At 45.7% G+C, this 26,068-nt stretch overlaps 1 protein-coding gene across 4 annotated transcripts in view; it reads left to right on the plus strand.

Annotated features, from left to right (window-relative positions):
- Positions 1-224: 224 nt before the first annotated feature.
- The window catches only part of LOC307242233 (F-box-like/WD repeat-containing protein TBL1XR1), a gene marked incomplete at its 3' end in the record, with an annotated part of 48,558 nt that continues 22,714 nt past the window's right edge, over positions 225-26,068 (plus strand). For 2 of the 4 annotated variants that reach the window (XM_080016609.1, XM_080016612.1), the window contains exons 1-2: positions 225-375; positions 18,368-18,433. Of the gene's footprint in view, positions 376-17,711; positions 17,764-18,367; positions 18,434-26,068 lie in introns of all 4 variants that reach the window. The other 2 variants (XM_080016610.1, XM_080016611.1) reach the window with 2 other exon arrangements.

Raw genomic sequence — 26,068 nt, forward strand, 5'->3', positions numbered from 1 at the left:
GAGCGTCTTTCCTTCAGCTGCAGAGTGGCCCCGGCCTGCCTGCCTCATTTCCGCCTGGCGGGTCAGCCCGCTGTGTTTCAGACCGGAGCCGTTGGCCGCCGCCGAAGCGTTTGGCTCCTTTCTCCGGCAGCGAGCAGCCCCTTTACAATCCAGCGCCGCCGCGGCTCCTCATTCATTTTACACCGGGATTTACTCCGTCGACGTCCGCGTTTTCGCCACGCGGCGCGCGCCGGGGTGTCCAGGCGGCGGTTCGCCGGGCGGGGAGGCCGTGATAGCGCCGTTTGGAGGGCGAATCGATCGGCGGAAAAACAACGACGGCGGCGGGGGGAGATTCCATATCAGGAGCGCAGCCCTTGTGTGATTTCGGAGCCTCCGGTAAGTGGTTTGTCCTGGCTTTTTCGCACGGTTGTCGTCGGTGTGAACCGGCGGGGGCAGCGCCTCGCGTCGCCCGTCGCACCTTTTATTCGGACGTTTTCTCGGCGGTGGGGGATGGGCAGCGGCGGGGCGCGAGTGCGCGCAGGCGCGTGACCGCGTGTATGTGGAAGTGTGTGTTCACGAGCTGCTTCCATTCAAGGCTCCAGCTCAGCGGGAGGTGATGGCGGAGGGTGTGTGGACGAATACACCGAAAATAGAAAGATGTAAACATTGCGTGTGTGTGTATCGGTGTGTGTGTGTGTGTGCGCACTTTAATTCTATAATTCTCGTCAACAATCCCCCAACTTTCTCTTATTATTATTATTATTATTATTATTATTATTATGTTTGACTCCACATGTGTGCTGATGGTGATCGCAGCCTATTCCGTTGCGCAACAGACTTGTACTATAAGAATGATATTACAACGCGTGCCATGCGGCTGGATCCTCCGAAGCCACGGGCGTGGGGGAGGGACAACATAAACACACACGCACACGCACACGCACCCAGGGTTACTTGCCAACCTTGTGGAGCAACTCATTGACACAGTGTTCTAATCATAGATAAGACTTGAATTCCGTTGGCAGTGTGGCGAGGACGGGTTGATATCGGGGTGGATTGTGAACTCGCAGATTTTTTTGGGGGGGGGGGGGGGGGGATATTAGAACTGTTAGCATTGCCTTTGTCCCCCCCCCCCCCCCTTAAAAAAAAGGATCCAGTTTGATTTATTTTTGAACACATAGCTGCTTTCATTGTCAGAGGAAGAAGAGTCCCCTGCTGCCCTGCTGATCTCCAACCATTTCCTGTCTTGTTTGTGTTGTGTTTGGCTGCGGTGGCGTCGTCACCAGACTGCTCTGGTTTCATGTCGTGGGTATGTCCCCAGAGCTGGACGTACTTAGGGCTTCATCAGCCCCAGACCCCGGGCAACACCGTATGTCATTGCCGGTGTCGTCGTCGTTGCTGTTGTTGTTGTTAAATTGTTGACATTTACACCGTGCTCTCTTTCAGTGTAACCTCGGTGACCGGGCGACACCGACGTGTTGTGTGCGATTCCATTCGCGGCGGCATGGAATTATGGGGTTTGAAGTGAATGGCGGTAGCTCCCCGATTGTTCATTACTGTGTCCATGAAATGTGCCTTTGTATTTTTTTGTTGAATTGACGGCGCGGTTGCCTGGCGTGACGGTGTTTGCCGGGCTGCCGAGGGTCCGTGGGAGGATTACAACACAGAAACTGCAGGAAAAACGCAGGTCTAATGGTTCAAAATCAGTATTCCTCTCCCCGAAGAATGTTTTACATTCCACAGCGTCGAAAGTTCCGACGAGTTGCAGGGCGACCCATCGCAGGATGGAACTTCTCATGTTTTCATTGGCCAAATGCTCCTTTGGAGAACATAATTACCCCGGTGAACCTGACCACCTGCGAGCTTTGGAAAGGTATGCTGGCAGGTTGACACCGGCATTCCTACGCCTCCCCCACCCTGGCGGTGACTCATATTCATGGTGAACACTGTATGGAGTTATGTCCACCCGTACGTTGACTGAGGTCGTTCACCCTCTCCGCGGATCGGTATAAATTTGAAAAGACGGCATCACCGTCTTGTCCTTGTGTCCATGCCGATAAGGGGTTTTCTCTTCACCAAAAACTGGGCTTTCGGGGGGAAAAACGGGAGGCTCTTCGGAAAAACGGTGACGTACGATTGTCTCGCGATCGTGTCGTCATGTCATCCAGGCTGTAGCCAAAACAGTCGTTCCACTTCATCGCCTGTCCAAACAAAAAAAGCCTTTGTCGTCAGATTTACTCTGTTTGGCTAGCAGCGTTGACATTTTGATAATTGCACTTGTCAACAAAGTGCTTGGAAAATGGCGTAAAGACACTGATGTAAACCTGCTTGGTTGCTGCCTCCGGTTGTTTGTGTGTGCCCGTTAAAGAAATGTTTTGCACTTTGGCCGACTTGGCCGAACTTCTCAAACGTTGTAAGAACGCTGGTGTCGACGGGACACATTTCCACATGAGGTGTGTTTTCAATCAGCAATTCCAAAATGAAAACACAGTCGACGTGTCTTCCGTCGATATTCGCAATTTTTTCAATAACATTACCTGTAAGTTTTTATGAAGTAAAAATACTAGTCGCGGCGACCTTTTTTGTGCCTCCCACCATTCCTCTTGTTTCGAGGCTATTTTCAAAGCTAGGTGTCTTTCACTTGGTGTTTGCCATTTTAAAACTGAAGGAGCCGATATTGCTCTCCCCATATGAGTATTTAATATTTGCAGATGATACTCATCCCTGATGGTGGTTCTGTTGCTAGTGTCCTCAGTGCTGGTTGTTCAGTGATCACTGGCAATGAAACAGTGTTAACAAGACAATGTTTGTTTGTTTTTCTTCACGTTTATTTCACATTGTCAAGGGTCAGCCAATATGAGCAATAAGACCGGGCACAACAAGACAAAACTATTTGGCTAAATAGTTAGGCCAATGAATTGCAAAGAAACAAGAGATGGTTCCACCCCTGAGACATAGTTAAGGCAGCTGACAGAATTGGAGAATTGGAACAGGGACCCAATTCTAGAATTATACAACTTACTACTTAAATCCGTAAGATATGCACAAGCAGGTTATGAGGAAGAGAAACCCCGAATATGGGTTATTAATGTGTCAAATATGTTGTGCATTACTGTAAAAAAAAAAAAGAAAATCTGCATCGGTCTCTACCGGTGAGATAATATTAACTCGTGGCACACTCGTTCAATTGACTCCTGTTCCCATTTCGTATGTGGAGCAGTGGACGTGAGAATATGGCCAGTCACAGATAGCGGGGTGAAGTTATCTACACAACACACATTAATCATCGGGCCTCATTAAATCAGAGAGCGAGAGAGAGCGAGAGAGCGAGAGAGAGCGATATGTGGGCTAGCACAGTTATGTAAGCAGAGCTCGCCCCGGTGTTGTAGAATTGGATGTGTGGGGGAGGGGAGTTGGAGTAGCCGAGGGAGGGAAAGCTGGGACGAACGAACTTCCTGTTGTGAATTAGTCACCGGGCCTTCCGTGGACTGTGGCTGGGCAGAAGCTGGGGGGGATGGGGTGGGGAGGGGTGGGGGAGTCCCCGTACGGTTTGCGGCAACGACATTCCCTGCAGAGATTATTCAAACCCCGAAGAAAGAACGCTGTGTCTGGGTCAACAAGTGGAAAAGCTTTTTAAAAAATCCAACTGTAAACAATCCTCCCCCTCCCACGCAACCAAATGTGCAGATACGGTTTTGGAAGTCTGGCCGTTGGGCTAACCTTTGGCCCAGAGTAATGGCAAGCTCCGGGCCTTTGTCTAATCAGTTACACACACGCTGTATGAAAGGTGGCGGTCTCCTTTGAAACACTTTTCATACTCCCAACCTGTCGTCGCGGCAGACAATCGGTCCTTTCTCCGCACTCGTCAATGCGGCCAGTTTACACTTCTGGGGAGGTTGAAAGATAATGGCAATACCAGGCGTGCCGACGGACAGAAAGAAAAATGGAACTAACATCAGTGATTTGATCAAAAGATGTGTGACTTACTCGTGCGTTAACGCGTTCCCCGAACACGCCGAAGAACAAACCACATTTATCCCTTCCATTTACGGCCGTCAAAGTGAACAGAATGTTTCAAATTGGTCCCTCAGATGACGAGTGCTGACAACAGGACCCACGTGATTTGCGGGGCCCCCGGGGGTCAAGTTCAACCTGGTAAAGGAATGCTGGCAGTGCTGGGCTTCCCCCTCCCCCCTACACTTTGGGCTTTGATGCTTACGGGTCTCCGCTCCTCCAGAGAGCACTAGTCATTTATATCCTGCTAAATTCCTTCCTAACCCCTCTGGGTAGGCCACATGCATTTAGAGGACTGAGATTCTTTAAATTGTAGGGGGGCCTTACTAGCATTTTGATCCTTCCCATAGGCTGTTACGATGGCGATTCAAGTAAATCGCGCAAAAAAGTACCTATGATTAGTGCCTATTGATATGTTTAAGTACAAATGCCATTGTGTGTCACACATTCTCAAGTCAAGGTCAAGACTATACTAGCTTACGCTAGCAAGCTTGGGCCCTGTTTACTGGCATTAAAATGTGTCTTGGGTGATCCGATCCCAAGTGGACAGCTCTTAGTACAGGTGTGAAAGCACCCAAGACGCATTGAGATCCGATCGCTCAGACGACACACAGAGGGGTCTGGGCCGCACATGGCCACATTGAAGGACCGCCTACCAGTGACGTCACGCGGGGGGGTGCGGACTGCACTGGGTGACACCATCAGAGGGGGTGACACCAAGATAACTGTCTATAAAATCGTTCCGCAGGGTTTTAGCAGAAATATATAGTTTTTTTTATAAAGAAATATCCATGTAGTTATTACAACAAATACATTTTTCATAAGCCCAGCTTACATGTACTGTATCAATGCATCAATCACATGTACCTTATATACAAGGCATATAGATACGAAATGCGTAATGGAGAAGGAGCGATCTCCGCTCCGCTGCGTGTTCCCGTGCCAACCCGTGCCGCATCATGCAAGTCTCCCCATTGCTTTCTATTGCTATGGAACTTCATTTGCTATCAACTGGATTTCTTTTAGGTGAATACTCTACTTGTAAATTAGGGGTGTGCATCTCTGCCTTATAAGACGAGCCCATACGTATCTAGATACATGGGCTACGATGCGACCCGATAATAATATATAAATGCGATGCGATTCAGGGATGATACGTTTTAATTCGCAACGCTTCGGTGCGAATACAATGCATTTCGTATTTTTTGCAATTTGTATACATAAAAATTATGTAGATATTATTAAAGATATATATCTTATTTTAATTGAATTGTATTTTTTTTTTATCCTATCTTATTATTTTTATATTTATTGGTTTTTTTTTACGGACTATTGAGCTTGTAATTTTTTAATGCTTATGGTCTGTATTGAAGTGCACCAAACCTCACCATTAGGAATTCTTAGTACATGTAAATGTACATGGCGAAAGAAAACCTTAGAAAAAATTGGATTCTGAAAGTGGCATTGCTTACCTTCAAATAGATATATTTCATAGAAGACCAGGGAATCCCAAGTATTTTGTTACTTTATGGCATATATTGTGATTCAGATATAGTAATATACAGTATATAATATTATAATGACCCTTGATGTGTTGGTTCACAAGTCTCGTGAGAGGGAATGTGCGTGCGCAATCGGGTGGGGGTGGGTGGGGGCGGGGCAGGCAGTTGTCAGTTCAATGGCGTGAGTCTTCCGCAGCAGCTTAGAATTAGCAGCAAAGCTTCAGTCACCCGATTCGTAACTTTAAAATCGGGCCATCGACCCGTTCGTCATGGCACATTAAGATCGATCCAGGGGTCCGTGTGTCGATGTAGTCGAAATAGTAAGTCCTGCTCTTCTGTAACGGGGAGACTTTCTCACTCTCCCAGGCTCCGCAGAGCCATCGACACCCTCCTCCCCCGCTTGGTTTGCTTGGAACACACCGAGGAATAGACCCGGTCTGTATTTTTTTTGTTCTCTTGCCCGCACGCCAAGGTCTTCGCATTTGGTCTTTGCAAATGGAAATGAAGATATGTTGGCGATGGTGGCGCCGCCCCTTGTGGTCGCCTGCGCCGGCGCTCCGGTCGTACTGTACTATATGTAGCATACTGTACCGCGTACTGTGTCACTGTTCAGGGTTGTTCGTGATGCCGTATTGCTGCGCCGTACTGTTGTATACTGTGCTGTATTACCCCAAACACTACCTCACTTCATTCACATGCCACTTTAATGTACATATCTGTATATACATAATTGCCTCTTCCATATACATAAGCATATTTCCTCTATCTATTCCATTTTATTTCATTTTATTTTATTATATTTTATTTTATTCTATATATTTTTATTTTATTCTATAAGTATTCGACTTACTGTGTTACGTTTTAGGAATCAGTTAGTTGGTCAATTAGAAAGAAGTTTTTCCTAGGACATATTGTGTGTTGTCACTGGGTGCGTTGCATTACATTTCACTGCATATATGTATGAAAGTATGTATATGTAAGTGACGAATAAATCTCTTGAATCCTGAATCTTGAATCTTGAAGGGCGTGTTTACTTGCATATCGAAAGGGAAGCGAGATCCGATCACAAGTGCTTTCTTGAGACCCACGTGGAGAGGCATTTTAATGACAGGTGTGAACAGACACACTTGGAGCCTTCCACCAGTGATTGGATCACCCAAAACGCCCAGTTGTAAACAGGGTAGGGCTGGACGATATGGCCAAAAATGTTATCACAATATCATTTTTCAATGTCGATAATTATCACAATAATAATTTTTATATTTGATAAAAATAACAGTTCTAGTTGTATTCTCGTGGTTTTACGTTAAACACTGAAAAATAAAATAAAATAATAATATGCAAACATAAAAGAGATAGATAAATAAATATATATTATACACATTTAACTATGTAACATAATCATCATTGTTGTCTGAGAATAGTCCGAAAACTTGGGAACCTGTGCTCTGTGACGACGGGGACGTTTGGAGCGGGCCGAGGGACTCTCTCCGACCGTGTCAGCGTAGATGTCAATGAAAATCGCAGATTCTTGAGCGGGAACGGGTCCGTGCCGGGCTCGGGTCGGGCGGAGGGCGAGTTCCACCTCGAGTCGATGCTTGAGGAAGATCCTCCGCGTCAGCCGGGGGGCCTCCTCCCCGCTGTGTGCTGTCCGGCCAGAAAGCGCCGTGGCCAGGGAGGGAGCGAAGGATGGTTCTGGACTACATCTGGACCCCAACGCTTGTCAGAGGATTGGCTGTTGGTGAGAGATGGTCTGCTGTACGATTGGCTGTTCGTGTCACATGGTCTGCCGTACAATTGGCTGTTCATGTCGTGTCCTTGTAGGTAAAGGCAAACAGACTCAAAATACTGTATCGAAAATAAAGCTCATAAATTTATCATCATTATCGCAGAAGATTTTTTCATGAGAATTATCAAGATTATTTTATCGCCCAGCCCTAAAACAGGGCCTTAGCTAGTTTAGTCTGGCCCAAAACTGGTCAAATGACCCTGGACCAGTTTACAGTGGCTCACTCTTCTGTGTGAGTTTGCTTTCGTTTTCAATTTCAAATTGAGATGACCTTCCGGGATGCAGCATTGCTCTCAGTGGAACATTTCTTCCTACACTTGGTGCTTGCCACCGGCCCATTGACTTCCAAACTGAAATATTATTATTGTTATGATGATGATTATTGTTATTTAGATTTCAAAAGGAGGTTGCTGTGAATTCTAAATCTCTCCTATACAAGTTAAGTTAGTTAATATGCAGTAGACTAGCACCTTTTATTGGGGTGTGGATACAAAGCAATGGTTAATTACAATAGCCTTTAGAATATTTTGCCCTCCGTAGTATTGCATAATTGCCCAATGATTATCGTGAAAGCCTATAAATGTGACACATTGTTAAACTATAATCTTACCATCAAACTCTTGTTGCGTGGCATATGAACTGCCTGTGCCGTTGGCATTTGTTTTTCTCGGTTAGGTTTTTCCATTCTTTTACTAGACTGGCACCTGGCGTGAGGTGTTCCTTAATGTACAGACAGAATCTTATCGAGTTTAGTCGACAAACAAGCATGAGTCCACTTTTGATTGAACTCTGCGGAACGTTGGTCCTGCTCTATTTATTATGATACTGAAGGAAGGTCATTATAGGAGTGGAGCGATTCATCAAAGAATCTATGGATGGAGAATTAATTGGATACATTACCGTTTTTTTTACTGGGAAAATCTGTTGAAGTCCGACATATTTAAATCTCTCCGGTCAAAATATATGGTGAAAATAAGCACAATTTGAATTAGTGCTGGGCGATAAAACAATACGATAATTATCAGGATATGTTTTTACTCAATCTCGAAAGAAAAAATAGGCTCAATAATTTTGATTAGTTCTTCCGCAGATTTCTTCATTTATAGTATAGTTTGGCAAGTGGCAACGAAAAGCCAATCATTTTGAATGACCTAAAGCTGACCCTTCACCTCTAGCCAATTAGCTTTGTTGATATAGAAAGAAGCCCCGCCCCCTCCCCTCCAGCAGGGAGTCCCTCGTGGGAAGGTTGTGTTTGTAAACACACCATCGGCGGAGACACAGCGGCTGTGTCCAGAATGAGCAACTCGGGGGAGAAGTCGAACGATGTTGTAGCGTTGACAACAGGGCCACATATATCCATAGTTTGCCGTTTTGTTTTTGGTTATTCACGTTTCAACCCAAAGCAGACGGTAATTATTCATTGTGTAAAATCTGTAGATGAGTGTGCCCGACAAAGACAACACAAACTTTATTTATTTTGATTTCGGCCTACTCTTCATATTTATTTTGTTTTTTATTTGATCAAAATTTTATGTAAGTGAAATGTTAATTGAAGCAGCTGCACTTTTGCAGACAGTGTTAAAAAATGTTATAACTAGAAGCACCCGCGCGACTTACCAATATGCCAGCCGTTGTATTTTTTAATGGTATCGTGTGTGTGCGTGTGTGTGTGTGCTGAGGCCCTCGCAGTGTCCGAAATATCAACATTGACTGCCACATAGTGATTTAATTGAATTTTACTTTTTAAAATGTGCAAAATGTATTTGTAAAAAAAAAAAAAAAAAATTGTAGATCTGCTCGCAGCACATTGATTCTCTCTCTCTCCTTCTCTCTCTCATACCCCATTTCCATCAAGTCATTTTTCGGGCTGGTTCGGAGCCGGTGCCTAATCTGGAACCAGTTCTTCCTCGTTTCGTATTAGAACGCACAAGCTGAAAGCCTGCAGATTCGAACTCCGTTAGTCCGCGGAGCCCAGAGCCCCCCCCCCCCCCCCCTGGTTTTTAACATTCACTACCGTATCGTCCCAGCTTTCACGACAATTCAAATAATAATAATATACTTGTTTTCAGCGCTTACATAGACGCCTTTCTCACTCATTACCTAACCCGATAAAACACAATGCTCTATGAAACATAAGCAATGACGATAATAATAATGATAATAATAATAATAATAATCGTGATAATAATAATAATTATAATCGTAACAATAATAATAATCGTAATAATAATAATAATCATAATAATATTTGTACCCCAACCAGATGAAAAGATGTATGCAGACGTCTACAGTGGCGTAATGAGGTGCCTCTCGTTATATCCGTGGAAAAGCAATCCGGTTCTTAGAAGGTTCTGCAAGTTGAACAAACTGTGAACCGGCACTAGCACCAACCCAGAACCAGAACTAGGTTTGGGTTGGTGGGAAAGGGGTGTGACAGACAGACAGACAGACAGACGACGACCTCGTCTGTGAATAGCCCCTCCTCTCCTCTCCACACTCTTGAGTCCAAACATGATCATGCATGGGATGTTTGGGTTGGGTATGGAAACCCCGCACCACTAAGGCACCGGCTCCTACCAGACCGAATTGCAACGCAGATTTCGGCGCCTCATGGCGGCGCCACGCGCGAGCTGCCGATTGAAGCATCCACCCTCCGGTGCTCCGGAAACCACCACAGCCTTCGAGAGACATCATCGCTTGGAGCGTGCTGCCTGAAACCCTCTGTATGATGGCGTTCGTCAGTGTCACATTGTGGCCGCTTAGCCAATCAGATAAAAGAGGGGGATCATTAAAGTTTGAATACAAACTGTCACTAATTGAGCGGCAGGTACGTGCAAGGGGAGGTGTCAGAGCACCTGCCCCATGGACTCCACGGTGCGCTTCTTATCAGGCACTCTTTTTTACACTTAATTTGGGGTGTCGAGGTAGCAGGTTGTCTGGGCCAGATACATTCATGAGAAATTCCTCATGAAGCCCGAGCCTCAGCGCACCTGCCCCTCGCAAAGCCTCCGCACGAGACCGTGGAGGGAAAGTGAGAGCGGATCACCAGAGGTTACTGGACAGCTCTGAGCGGAGAGGGGGAGAGCTTCCTCCTCCCCCTCTCTCCCATCTCTCCTCCACTCCTCCCTCCCTCTCTCCGCCTCCAGTTGCAGAGCACGGTGAGCTCCACCTACACCGTTTCAATCCTCTGATTTTTCCCGGTGGATGAGAAAAACGTCTTGTCATCCATGTCAATTGCGATGGGTGGAGTCGCTCGCCGATAAATGATTTAATCGTGAATCGGACCAAGCCTAGCGTGGCGGGAGACAGGTCCTGATCTTCTACAGCCTTCTTTCCCTCCTCTCGCGAGGAGTGAAATGTGACGACCGCGCGACTCCGCTGTGCGCGCAGGCTGTACGTCACTGTAAGATGCGAAGACGAACTAAATGGGTTTTATTCCTGAATTTAAAAAATTCAGGAATATTTTTTGCAGTTTACAAATAAAACGTTGCATTGGATTGGTGTTCATGTGCGGTCCGTTAGTCTGGAGGATAATTACACATAGTGACTCCTGTCCCCTTGTTAGCCAGACGCGTTGGTCGCCGTAACAACCGCGAACACGGCAACTCTTGGCTCTGCGTTAACAAGCCAGCGTGTTCTGCGTGCAGACATGTTTGCTGTTCGTTCAGCCTTCATCTACCGCTTCCTTCTTCACGGGGTACTTCCTCTCTACTGCCACCTGTCATGTTGGAGAATACTGCAACGGAGAGTGCGTCGAAGTACAACTGCCTTCCCTTGTCTCTCGGAGTGCGTGCGCCGTCCGTGAAGGCCCCCGGGCGAAGGCGTGAGCAAGGCTGTAGTCAAGCAGTTGTGAAGGCTGTGAACGTTTCGTTCCTATCACAGATATGAATACAGCGACACACACCTGAACAACGTTTCACGGTGTGGAAAAGGTGTCGAAGAGCCCAGGAATTGTCACAAGCAGTCTATTTCGGTGCTCTGGCAGGCTTTCCGCAGCGGGGCTTAGGGTCGTGTGCTTTAATGAGAAGGTGAAAGCTGTGTTTGGTCTGTTCAGCTTCGGCTGTGTCACGGGATCTCTGCGCCGGGTGGATGCGTTTAGGATTATGTCCGGGGCTTGCCAAGACCCAGTGCTGCATGATAAAAGTTCAGAGATTAACCTTTAATGCAAGAGCTCAACCCAAACCAAAGAATATTGCTTTTAATTGGGCTCTTTTTATTTGGACCCCTTCCCCGGTAGAGTGGCTAAAAAGGAGATCATGGCGTTGGAAAAATGTGTTGAATTAATTTGTATGATGTGTTATTACTAAGTTATAACTGCTTATAGCAGCAGCCAGGCTGTTGACTCTGTGGATGTCATGATTTGGAAACGGATTACGCCTACCGCCGACGGGAATGGGATCGGATTAAAGGTGCGGCGTGACAAGAGGATCCGCTTCAACACAAACTGGTTTAGTGCTCAAAAGAAGAGCAAAGTAATCACAATGCCCGAGAGGGTTACTGTTGGACTGTTATCAAGACGGGATGCCCCACCCTGACTGGTAGCGCTACCGCCCTAGGCTTCGCACCACATGCTTGCAGCGGTCCATCTCACTCGCTTCCCCTCCCCACCTTCCTGTCCGTTCTGGCCTGTGTCGTCTACAGAAATGGAACAACAGGATAGCGGTGGTTTTCCCAACTCTCTGCATGAAAAAACCCATTCTATTATTAAAACTATGTCACTAAACGCCCTCGCCCCTGAACCACAGAGTGAAATTCAGACGTCAGCCGAAAATAGTATATTAGTATTAGATAGGTGTCCTGGCATTCCTTGAATAGATCATTCAACGCTGCTCTCTACCACACATTTAACCTTTATTCATTGTCAATCTTATACCTAATATCTCAGAAATATATGCCAGCTTGTTTCTTCTATTATATTTCTATTTATTAATAAATCCCATTGCTACTTCTCCCATATTTCTAGAGATACACGGTACAGATTTTTTATTATTATTATAATATTATTATTATATTATTTATTTATTTATTTTGTTTTTGTTGTTATGTTATTGCCCCCTCAACAAATAAATCTTCATGATAGAAAAACAGCTGAACTGTTGTAAAGTCTCATGACACTATCTTTGAATCAGCACAAATTCAATCATACAAATGTATGGAACAACCTTTAATATAACCTTCTTTCACATGACAAAGATTATTTTTGTGAAAATGACCTACTAACTACCTACTGATTGAGAATAATTTTTCAGTACTTAGCCCAATAAAAAATATTTTGGGGAAATATTAATTTAATGTAAAAGCAATAGAGTTAAAAAAAAATCTAATCAATAATCAAAGTTAAAATAATTAAACTTTTTGCCATCATCTGTAATGGAATTACAGCCGGATGTTACATAGCTACAAGCAAGCAGCCAACTCTACGGCGCATGTCTGCTGTGACTGCCAGAGTTTACGGGCCGGTAGATGCCGATTTCTCGGTGCTTGTTTCGTTCCATAAGGAAACGGAGTAAAATAAAATAATCTACATCTAAAATAAAAACACACTGGGTTTGCACCGTCGGAGCGCGGGCGCCCCATCGCTGGTGCGCCGTAGGCCCCGTGGGAGAGGGAGACGCGTGCAAATTGTGCCCCGAACGCTCCCTGTCTGCGCCCAACTTAGGATGGCCCCCTAGGGGGCTGCCTATGTTGCCTACAGGAAGAGCTGGCCCTGCCAACACAACATTTAGCCAGCGCAAAATATATGCAACACAACAGATAAACATCGGCTACTGCCATCGGTGAATGTCATCTTATTTGGCGATTTGCCGATGGCACTCAACAAGGCGGCTATCCTTACATATTTCATCACATTTGCTGTTGCTTTCAACATGGCTTGTGTAACAAAGCCAACAATGAACTAACTACATCCCTGAGTATGTCATGTTCAAACAATGTAAACACTCTCGAGCATTAAAACGTCGTTCAGAGTGACGTTCCTGATTTGAAGAGAACATTTCCAACATGTAGTTGCACTGTATATAGTTCACAACTTGCGGTTGTCAGCTATGTTGGTGCCGTTGTCAAACGAGGTGTCAAGCATGGTAAGCAGGATGGTTTGAGGTTAATGTTTTTTGGTAATGATCTTGGCATATTTATGGTCCCCCCCGCGGCCTGATTTGAGGGCCTACTATAGTGTCCTCTAACAAGCCCTTGTGTGACCCTGAAATGCTTCCAGGTTTTTCCCCCCTGTCCACACCCAAGCTGGCCTGGCCTTGTTCTATGTAACACTATCTCCCCTCATTCTGCGAGCCTGTGTTATGGCCCCAGAGGTTAACGGGAGAAATGGGGGTGGGGTGGGTGGCTGGGGAGCGAGACAAAGAAGAGCGATAAAGAGGCAGGAGGAAAAACAAGGGAAGAGGGGAACAGGAAGCTGAGTAATGGAGCAGAGATTAATGCTGGGTTCAGGCTACATGATTCTGGCCCGATTTTCCACTCGCCGGCAGGTTCTTGGAGATCGCCGACTGCCAAGCCACAGTTCGGCGGAAAATCATTGCACGCTCCCGTGAGCAACGAGCGCGTGGTGTGAACTGCTTCACAACGCCATCCGACTGCTCGCGGAGCGCTCGCTGATGGCTCCCAGACGCCAGCGCGATATCAAGCAGGTTTAATATCTGGTCGGGAGTGACTCAATAAGCTCCAACCAATGAGAGCAGACACGGGGAGGGGAGACGGGGAGACAGGAATGCATGAGGCAGCAGCTAGAAACGCATACATACCTATTTTACTTTTCTTCTCTAGGTTTTTAATATAGTTCTTATTTAAATTCTGCTTTTATTTTACAGTGATCAACAATAGAATAAAAGTAAAATAATCCTGTCCCGCACATGGTATCGCCTTGTTAAAGGCGGGTGTGTGTTTTGGTAACAGCATAGTTTGGAGACCTGACAGACTCGTCCTGGATTCCCCCCGGTGAAAGATCTTGTAATGTGTGACCCCATGTCCCCGATCAGTCATGTAGTGTGAAAACCACAACGACTTCAAGATCCCCCATCACAAAGTTGTGTAGTGTGAACAGTACAGCGATCTGACGACTTTGAAGTGGTGTAATCTGCCCATCCCATAAGGTAAAATTGTACAGCAAAAATAGGGAGGCGACCAAGGGAATGACTTCAGCTGGTAAGGTCAGGGACGCAGAGCCTTTGGGGGAGCTGCAAGACGAGAACTGTTCGGAGGGAAGCTCCCCCAGGGCAAGTCTGTATAGCAGTAAGTGTGCTGATGGAAAAGTTGTACACCATCCAGGGGTTAATGCCTCAACTAGGATAATGTGGCAATGTTTTGGCGATGACTATTGGGGCTTTCACAAGATAGATTTATATACAGTAAATATTTGAGAAACTTGCATTGATAATGTGGATGTTATGACCAAGGCCTTATGTCTAGAAGATGTAGAACAGTCTACAAAGTTCAGAAATTTGTGTTACGGATCACCAGATGATTTCGGGTCTCATGTCACAATATCGACATTGTAAGAAACACTGATCAGCCACAACATTAAAACCACCATTAATAACAACTAATACTGTGTAGCTCCCCCCTGTACCACCAAAACAGCTGTGACCCGTGGAGGCATGGACTCCACAAGAGCTCTGAAGGTGTCCTGTGGTATCTGGCACCAAGACGTTAGCAGCAGATCCTTTAAGTGCTGGAAGTTGTAAGGTGGGGCTCCCATGGATTGTGATGTTGTTCGGGCACATCTCACAGATGCTCGATAGGATCGGACCCTAACCCCAGCCGTCTAAATGATGTAGAGGAAACATGATTCATCAGACCAGGTCACCTTCATCCATTTCTCCATGGTCCAGTTCTGACGCTAACATGCTCATCGTGGGTGCTTTCAGTGGTGGACAGGGATCAACATGGGCACTCTGACTGGTCTGCAGCTACACAGCCCCACATGCAGCGAGCTGTGATGCACTGTGTGCTCTGACACCTTTCTATCACAGCAGCATTAACTTTTACCAATTTGTGCTGCAGTAGCTCTTCTGTGGGATCGAACCAGACGGTCCATCTTCACTCTCCATGCGCATCAATGAGCCTTGGGCCCCATGACCCTGTCGCCGGTTCACAGGTTGTCCTTCCTTGGAGCACTTTTGGTAGTTACAAACTAGAGATGCAACGGTACACAGTATGTTATGGGACTGTCCGGTACGCCCCCTACAGTTCAATACACACACGTGAACCACAGTATTACGATATCACATCTTCCTGTTTCGTGAGTATGACAAGATGTTAACCCTAATGGTTACCTCTAAAAGGAGACTCATATCTCATAAAAGGAGAGATATATCTAAATATTCAAATTTTTTAATGAAGTACAATCTGAAGCTCTGAAGTACAATCAGACTATAAATCACATTGGCTTACATTTGAACAACATCAGGTGTGTTGCCACAGTGTAGGGTTTGGAGCGGTGTATGTTTTTTTTAAACTGCTTCACCTCAATGCTTGCATCAATGTTGTTGTAGAGAGAGGAGGAATGTTGAAAACAACAACCATTTCAATCTTTATTTTACATACTGTTTTTATAATGATTAGTTCTATGTCGGAAATATCATCAATGCTTTCATTAGTTATTGTGTGAAAAATAAATATAAACATTTCTGCTCATTAATTTTTTAAATTACACTACATCTTGAGCTTGGTTAGACTGCCTCACAATATGTCCTATGATCTCTGCATACACTTTAAGTTATACAAGGTATTGCAGTAATCCAGTTAAAAAGTTGTGCCATAAATACCTTTTATTATAATTGAAATTTGAGCTACAACAGTAATTGCATTACTTCTACATACATATTACATATATTAGGACTAAACAATTTAGGAAACTAATCAAATTGTGATTTTTTTTTTTGTTGTAGAACAATATAGTGATATTCATAAAAATATCACAGAACATAAGGAACATCTTATGTTCTGTATTATTCACTGAAGACAAGCTATAAATCATTCCATAGTATGGCCAACACAACATTGCGTACATTCAACATATAAACTGCTCTTTCCTGTAGGCCAGGCCTACGTCTTATGATGAAATGAGATTAATTGATATGAATAACATCTTAATTTATCTGTTGAATTGTAAAAAGAAAACCTTTCAATCTGAAAATTAACATTAGAAAAATATTCAGTTTTTCAGCAGAAATATGTTATTTTTTATAACAATGTTGTGCACATACGTCCACATACACGGAGCGCTGCTCCGTGTGCTCAGGGACAGCTTCATGCTCAAAATAAAAAGGTAAAAAATAGTAATAAAAAGATGCATTATTCTGGAAGAGGCTCAGTCCAGACTCTACGGGTATTCTGGGCTCTGCAAGCAGCACACGCTGCGCACCGGGTCTCACTGGGGGCGAAGGTTAAAACATTCGGAGGGGCACGGAGAAAGTGTCCCCATTATGCAGGGTTTTCCCATTATGCAGGGTTTTCCCATTATGCAGGGTTTTCCCATTATGCAGGGTTTTCCCATTATGCAGGGTTTTGTTCCATATGCACTTGTTTCGTCCCATCAGGAGATGTAAAATAAAATGAAAACACACGGTTCTGGCACGCGCACCGTCATTACCGGCCAAGAAGTAGACAGGTGGCCCACCCGATGGGATGGTGCACTAGGCGGCCGTCTATCCTGCCAATGGGAAGGGCCGGCCCTGGACGGCACTGTTGGTTAGATTGTGTAACAATAAAAAAAACAAAACATTTTTTTCTTCAATCGCAGGCTTTGCGATTTGAAAATTGCCTTCTGTTTAATTGTGATGTCGGTGTGAATTCGATGAATCGTGAGCCCCAACATGTATGTTTGTTCTTTGTATTCAAAACGGGTCTTGATGAATAAGGCAAATCCGGCAGCAGCTCGATGTCTCCGGTACAATGTGGGCTCATATATGATGGATTTGAATTCATTGCACTCTCTCCAAAACATTTCTGTGTAGTTTCATCTTGTGTTTCTATGGAAAACGCGCGCAGTTGAAAAATATATATTTACCTCTTGCGCTCAAGTAGAGAAATGTCACGCGGCTCGGCCTGCGCGGCTGACGTGGCCGGCGTGGCTCCAGCAGTGGAACAACGTGGATTTAATATGAGGCGTGCACGTACGGCACGCCGCGCCGCCCCCGCACACTGCGCCAGCGCGCCTGGTTTGGTTTGCGACCGTTACTCCAACGGCTGTGGTCGGCACACCTTTAAAGCTGACCATCCATTCCACTATTTTAGGAGCCAACCGCACAGATGTTTGGCTACCTGCCACCATGTCTCCTAATGTTGACAAACCACCCGCACGGGCAAGATTCTTCGACCGTCCCTTTGACTTTCCTGCTGAGGGAACGCTGGCTGTTTAAAGGCTCTGGGAGTGTGTCATCGTCTCTCTCTCTCTCTCTCTGTCTCTCTCTTAGTGCCGAAGAGGTGAACCGCTCTGAAGACTTCTGAATGAGCGTCGATCACATGGTAGGACCCTTGAGCCTCTCACGTAGAGCCACCTCGGGCCGCATTTCAAACGGGAAACCCACCTTTGGCTTATGGGCTGCCTTGAGATTTAAATGTCAGTTCTCTGCGCCTTATTGTGGTCGTTTTTCAGTTGTTTCAGTGCGGTGCAAAAACTATTTGTGTGCCGGCACTTTGGGGGGATTTGGAGAGCTCTGAGTTTGCATTAAAGTGAGCGAGGAATGCAGATTGTTTGTCTGCGTGTGTTTATCACATTTTTTATCAGCCAAATCTCTACCGCCTTGGTCATGTTTTGGTGTTTTCAAAGGCTTTAAATGAGCAAACTCCACTTCAGTTTTTAATATTTCTTGGCTACTCTCAGCCCTCCATGACTTCCAAGCAGCTCGACCTGTTCACAGGTGTTGGTCCACATTGATGGTTTTACTTTCCATCAAGAGCTTTGGGGCTCTGGGTCAGCAGAACGTTTGGAGCGATTTTTTTGGACACGGCTGTCCATTCCCTCAAGGGGAAATGTAAAACCGGAAATAGATTATTGCCGTTTTTATATGTTTTGTTCCGCCGCATAAAAGCCTGCGTTGCTCACTGTTCTCCGTCTTCCTCAACACAGGTGCTGAGCTTCTGGGAAAAGGCTCCAACTGAACATACTGGTGGTGTAAACAGACGTAGCTCTGTGGTGAGTAGTCTTCAGCTAAGCCAGGCTCCTGCCAGGGCTTCCCCGTGTGGTATCTTCACACACACACACACACACACACACACACACACAGAGGTCCGCCTTATGCTTACTGTATGAGGATTGATGATGAATGCTGCACTGGGAAATGATGCCGGTGCATTCCCACAAAGAGACTTCCTTGGAGGTTGTTCTCTGCTCTTGGAGGAAGCGTTCCTTCTTCCAGCTCACACCGTAAAAGCGCATCTGGCCTCGTTCATTAACTGTGTTGTTCTGCAGCAGGGACAGGTTTCTTCCTTTGCCTCTCTTTGACTCATAACCTAGTATTATGTGTCTTGGAGTTAATATTAAGGCGTGGACCTTTATTAATGTGCAGTGTTTAGACTCAGCTTCATGAATTAGTTTGCGGAGTACCCACACCGAGCATCGAGACGGAGCACAGGGAACCCAAACTAGTGTATATTTCAATTAAAATAATAATAAGATCACTGATTTTGAAGCCCCTGTCTGGTTACCATTGATATAGGAACGACTTAGTTAAAAGTAGAGCGCATGAGTGTAACATCAGACCTGATGCCAATATTGGCATCCCGAGTTAGGGATTATGGATGAGTCCCGTGTTTCACTGACCCTTTGATCCAAATCACACCGGTCATTTCATCCTTGCAAACGACTTGTGGAAAATTATTTTGGCCATGCATCTTGCCACTTGCTTCGTTGACCGAATGTAGTTCACGTTCAGTATGTTTTTAGCTCCACTGCTCTCACACGCTCTTAACTCTCCACATTTCTACCACGCCATGCACCGGCACAACAGACTCCCACACTTTCTCCTCTAACACAGCATATTATATAGTCTGTAACACAATACTTGTCATGCAATGCCAATACTGTCGCCCCCTCGGCGTCCATTACAGCTTGGCCATCCCGGAAGTGGAATGGCCGAGTTCTCCTTCTGTGACCCCTTCTCCAGTTTTCTTTCCTTTTTTCCTACAAGTGGGTTTTTTTTCTGGAAGGGTTTCCTTGGCCTGGTGGGGGATGTGAATGTGTTCTTAGTGAAATATGGGCCTGTGAAGTCCTTTGAGACTGTACTGGAAATTAGGACTATATAAATTGACTTGACAGCCAGCTCACCCTTCTCCACCATGACTGGTGGTTATAGGTATTCACCGGTATTCATCGTCATTGTTTTCATCTCCTTGTATGTAGGGGTGAAGCCTTGTCACAGGAAGTGTATGCTCCGTCTGGGCTCTGACTCAGGACACAACATCACCGTCGCAATTTTAATTTGCCGGGGCAAGTGTGTGTGTGTGTGTGTGTGTGTGTGTGTGTGTGTGTGTGTGTGTGTGTGTGTGTGTGTGTGTGTGTGTGTGTGTGTGTGTGTGTGTGCGCGTGTGTGTTTGTGTGTGTGTGTGTGTGTGTGTGTGTGTGTGTGTGTGTGTGTGTGTGTTTGTGTGTGTGTGTGCGCGCACGCGCGCGCACAGAACGTCCAAACGCCGGGAAGGGACGTTACACGCACAGCTACGAAAAGCGTAAGTCGGTCTATCTGGCAAATGCTTTGATCACGTTTTGTTCAAAAATAATTTATTTTAATGTTGAGAAACGGATAACTGCAAAGGAACCTCGGGGACACCTGGCTTGCTTGGCAGTTCTAAATGAGTTGAGCAATCTCCCAGTGAATCTGAAACTAAGGCCCCTTTGGCACGGTCGGGCCGAACGCTTCCCAGCGCGGTTGGTAACGGTTACGGTCGCAGTTCCTAAACGCGTGGTTTAGCGTGAAACGGTTGTGAATATTGGAAAGAAAAAAAGTTTTTTTTCCAATGGTAGAACATGTTATTTGATAAGTCAACAAACAAACAGTGGTAGCTCGTAAGGAAAATGATACTCAAACTCGGAAACCCAAATAAATGGAAATCCTCAATTGGGAAAGAGTGCGTGGCCAAGACGGCGGGGTCGCCATATCTACGGGAACGACAACAACGGTCGCTGACGCCTCGTGTCATTTGTTGTCGTCGCTGCAGTTTTCCTTGGGGGCCTCCCAGTGCTGGTTCTAGCTCCGCCGCTGATGGAAACACAGGCCGTAAAAACCGAGAACACGCCAGCTAATCGGTGCGATTGGGCTCGGTGCGGCGGCGCTACGGCCTCGGAGCGATCGTGTAAAATGGGCCTTAACAAGGAGGGAGATTTTGTCACTAATTGCAATCAGCCATATTTAACTTTACTAATTTGAAATGACACACCTTGATGGTTCTCTCCTGGTGCTGGACTCCTTAAGTTTCAATTGAGTTTCCTCTCTCACATCTTTATAGAGCAATATTTGGACAAACCAGTGCGCTGTACCGCCTGCCTTGACCATGGGACCTCTTCCGCTTAATTGCGTGGTTGAAGGGGAGAACGGTTAAAATACACTTGGAATTACTGAAGCGTTGGGAAATGGATATCCAATGCTCAAGGTCATTTTTCAAGACTCACAGACCGGGAATCTGATTTAATAGTGGACTTTGGTGGGTTTCATTATTCAGCGAAATTTTGTTGCCTCCACGTAGCCACTGTCGAAAAAAAAAGAGAAGCAGACCGGGGCCCCGTAGTTTTCTTTTTCTTGAACTGAAGAACATGAAGTGTTTGTTATTGACACGTTGTTCCGGTTTACCTAGAAAGACTCGTACGCTGCTCGCTTCCCAGGTTGTGCTCTCGCTCTCAAAATACACCGCAAATATGTCAGACGCCCAACATCCAACGTGTCCTCGAGGAAGCAAGAAGCACCACACCCCCAGCAGGGGGCTTGTCCTCCAGTAACCCGTAGGTAGTCGTGACCTTTTTAGGGTGAGGACGCGGTGTGGACGGGGAAGGAACGTGGACTGAGTCCAGGGGAGGAGAGAAGGGAAATGGAATTGAGGGATGGAGGAAGATACAAGGACGGCACGGCCACGAGGCTCCAGTCGTTCTTCAGTTGCACAAGTCGAGATTGTTTTGTTCCGTCGGTTTAAAAGCCTTGTAGCCTTTGCTTCTCATTTAAAGCCGCGGCGGAGGCGATGGATTGATTCTCGTGTCGTGAAATGTCGTCTTTTCTCCGTGTGGAAGAATCTGGGAGCCGCAGATGGAAGCAAATGCTGTTGTTTGCTTTCAAAGGAATCTGGTGCGGCTCGACAACGGAAGCAGGGCGGGGTCTGTGGGGGGCATCCATCTGTGGTCCCTCAAACTCGAGGCCCTTTAAAGCACACTGGTTTATCCTGACACACATGATTACCGATGCCTCTGAAGGAGAGCCAGGTTCACTGGGACACTTGTGGTAACACCTGGTAACGCTGCTGGCCAGCAAGCCAATGACTAACAACACAAGGCTCTACTGTGTGTTTGAACAGAAAGGCCTCCACCCGTACACCATCCAGCACGCCACCAATCACATTATCATGAATCACATCATCATATTTAAGTGTGGGCTTCAAAGTAAGTAACGATTATCTAGTTTTGCTGGAACCACCTCTTATGTTGTTGGCGCCGCCATCTTTAGCTCAGTTCCCATGACCAACTGATAGCGCCCCCAGTCTCCTCCATGTTAAGAATGTCCTCCTACATTTCAGTATAATTTTCTCCATTTAGAGAAAGCCAAGCGTTGTACAGCTGTTCTGCCAGAACACGAACAGATCAATGCGTCTTGCTGGTCTGAAGAATCCGCAGTGTGACTGGGGCGATGCATATGCTGCTTCATTTGTGGGCAACCGCATATAAATCTTTTCTGAGTCCTTACGTGGCCACAGAGACAGTTTTGATGGATCTGAAGTCAAGTTTATTTATACAGCCCTTAATCACAGTACAGTCTCGGAGGGCTCTGCAGGCCCAAAATTTCACATTTCTGAAATCAAAGGCATCCCCTGGTCTTAGCCCCCACCCAGTCAATGAAAAACTCCCGGAAAACCCTGGGGGGCAGGGAATGGAATCCCTCTTCCAGGACGGCCAGGCTGCAACGGATGCTGAGAGGGCGACATCTTTAGCATTCTAAAAGGAGATAAATATGACTGGACACGGAGGACTGTGTCCAGCCTACTCCTGCCTTGTCTGTCTAAGTTCAGCCCTTGGGTCTCCTGGCGGCTCTGTCAGGTCATCAGGGCTGTGGCACTCAGACCGGTGGATGGACCAGAGTTTCTGTTATCCAGGAATTACCGTTTTTGGACCGGGAAAATCTGATGAAGTCCGACATATTTAAATCTCTCCGGTCATAATGACCAGTGAAAATAATTCCCGCTAAGCACAATTTAAATTAGTGCTGGGCGATTAAACGATTACCATTATTATCACCATATTTTCCTCTGTGTCAAAATAAAATAGACTCGATCATTTCGATTAAAAAAATTCCGCAGATACGTTCATTTCGCTGTTCATTTTCACTGTCGATATAAGCCCCGCCCCCTCTCTCGTGGACAGGTTGTGCTTGTAAACCCAGTAAACACACACACACACACACACACACACACACACACACACACACACACACACACACACACACACACACACACAGAGCACAGTCTCCACAGCTCTGAGTGGAAACAGAAAGATGATGTCATGACAACAAGGACACTTACATCCACTGTTAAGCCTGTTTTGGGATATTTAAGTTACGACCCAAAGCAGACGGTAAATATCCATTGTGTTGTAGAATATATGGGACATAGAACACTACAAGCTTTTTGATTTAATGAAACATACCTGACATATTTATTTTGTTTGTCCTTTTCTCAAATGTTTTTTTGGAGTGAAACGTTAATTAAAGCAACTGCACTTGTTACGTATTGTTCCCAAACAAAATTATTTGATTTCAAGTAGTAATATTCCTCATTTTTATTTATTTATAAAATGGCCTTAACTGATTGGGATTAATTTTATTTTGAATATTCAATAATAAATATTATAAATCGACATCCCTTCATGATTTCATCCTTTATAAAGCCCGCCTATCAATTGTTTTTAAGCTCAATAAACACAGATCATATTTGACCGGAATCGCTCCCATTCCTCCGGGGACACTGAAATCTTCCATGACAAGTGGACCAGCAGCAATTTGTTCCAATGGAAACTCCGGGATGGACTTTGCTGTCCCACCACACACACACACACACACACACACACTCACACACACACACACACACACACGCACGCACGCACGCACGCACGCACGCACGCACGCACGCACGCACGCACGCACACACACACACACACACACACACACACACACACACACACACACACACACACACACACACACACACACACACACACACACACACACACACACACACACACACACACACACACACACACACACACACACACACACACACCCCACTGTGGCCACCTAATGGTCCCCAACTGTGACTAGATTGCCTCATCCATCCTGTTTGTCTGCTTCCCCTTCTCCAGTCTCGCCACTACAAATAGGTCCACACCCAGGTGTCAGGTGGAGGTAAACAGACTGAAACACTGGGACCAGGCAGACTGCTTCCTTAGAATTAGCCAAATGTTTTACAGCCAAGACTTTGACTGATTGCTCTCGGAATATATTAGTGGTCGACCGATATGTGGTTAGAGTGGGGTGGCCGGTGGCCGATATATAATGCCAATATCATTTTTTTTTGCATCTGATAAAATACGACAATTGAATTTTAATAACAAATGAGATACAAAAGTGCTGAGGTTATATGGACATTTGTTTAACACTAATGTTTTTGTCTGCATTGTCTCTACAGTGCACTGATTTTAATAAACAAATGAATCAACTGAATAGATTTCCACAGGTAATCAAAAAACTAACCTGAATGAATGGCAAAATAAATATTTGGCTGAGGGTGTCTGAGCACCAGCCCCGTGATGTCAATGGCGCCCTTTTTATGTGCTGTGTTTTTTTTTGTTTTTTTTTTTTGTTTTTTTTTAAGCGTGAATGGGCATCGAGGTAGTGGATTTCTGCGATGGGGACGCCCGCGATGGCCAGCATCATGACGCCTGTGAGCTGCGCTCCACTATGCGCTCCGTTACCTTATTGAACCGAAACCAAAAAAAACTGGTGTTTTGTTGAAAAAAAATTGTTTCATTCAATTCAGGAAACAGGAAAAAATGAATAGATCCAAATGAAAAAGACAGGAAAACCGGAACACAGGCACGGCGCGGTGCGGCGCTGTCTGGAGGAGAAAAGAAAAAAAAAAACTCCACTCCGATTCTCTGAGTTAGGTTTACGTTTGGCCTCAAAGGATTTCCAGACAGCACTCCTGCTTTTCTCTTTCAAAACCGGTCGCGGAGGCTCTGCCCTTTCCGTCTTTAATGAGCTAACACCATAACACATTATCCAGACCGCAAAGACAGCGTGAGTGCGAGGAGGCGGGGCTACGTGAGCCCCGCAGCGGGGTGTGTGGCTGTCAGAGAGACGAGAGAGCAAGGAAGTGCTGCTGGCATCCGTGTATCTAAAGTGCAGAAAATGAATTTGGAAACCGTTTCAAATATTCTGAATATATGTATAGAAAATTTCATATTTTTGACAACACAATTTTATTATTATTTTTTTTTTATTGGCCTGGTGAGCGCAGGCATCGGCCGATGCGGATTATCTCAAAATGTGCAAATATCGGCCCAATTAATCGGCCGACCGATCAATCGGTTGACCATTGGAATCATGGAGTTTGTTCCTTCATTGACAGTGAATGCCTACACTGCAAAGAATGTTGCAAAATATTAAATAGGCCTTTTGTCTTCTATTTTGACAGTAGTTATTTAACAGTGTGGTGGCATTGTAAATGCATTTTTCTTGATTAGTTATTGTTTTATATTTTCTGTCTCTATATACAGTCCTAGCACATGGTGTTACCCCCGAGCTTAAACTGCACCTCGTAATGTCACGCATGGTGCCCGGTCCACCACGTCATTCTTTTACAGTATACCATCGCCGTTCCAACAGTACATTGCAGAAAAAGACGCGGAAAAGCATGCAGGAGGAAGCGAGATGCCGCGACGAATCAACGTTACGTGAAGGAGTTGACCCTGTTAAGGGGATTCCTGGGTTTGATTGGGATTCTGACTTGGGCGTGGCTTTCGCTAATCCATTCCCGCCGGCCACGGTGAGATAACCCAGCGCGATGACTCGGTGACCCGCCGCATTCGCTGTGAGCGTGGCGAGCAGGTTGGGCGAACACGCCGAGAAGCTCAGCACAGCCGGGGCAAAGCACACACACCGCCATCTGTCACCGGCCGCAGATAGAGCGCCGGTGCAATCTGTCGCTTCCTGGGATGGAAGGAGAACAGCAGCAAATAAACAGGAACACCATCCCCTGCCCCCTCCTTCCCTTTCCCCCATTTATTGCTTTCTCCTCTATTTGGCCTGACCCTCAAGCTGTTGGTGGTAGTAGGAGCACGGTCCTCGAAGTGACGTCTATTTCTGTCCATCAGCACGTCTCCCGGTCACTCAATACCCCAAGTTCAATCACATCAAAAGTAAATGTTGTAGGGTGGTAGTAGTAGTAGCTGTTGTAAGAGCCACCTGATGACTTGGATGTACAGGTTTATATTTATATTTTTTTCACACAGATTTTCACTGCTCATGATTAACTATGCGTGGAATACTGCAAATATCTAATCTCCACACACTACACACCCACA

The sequence above is a fragment of the Zeus faber genome, assembly GCF_960531495.2.
Source record: "Zeus faber genome assembly, chromosome: 1".
In the NCBI taxonomy this organism is placed as follows: Eukaryota; Metazoa; Chordata; class Actinopteri; order Zeiformes; family Zeidae; genus Zeus; species Zeus faber.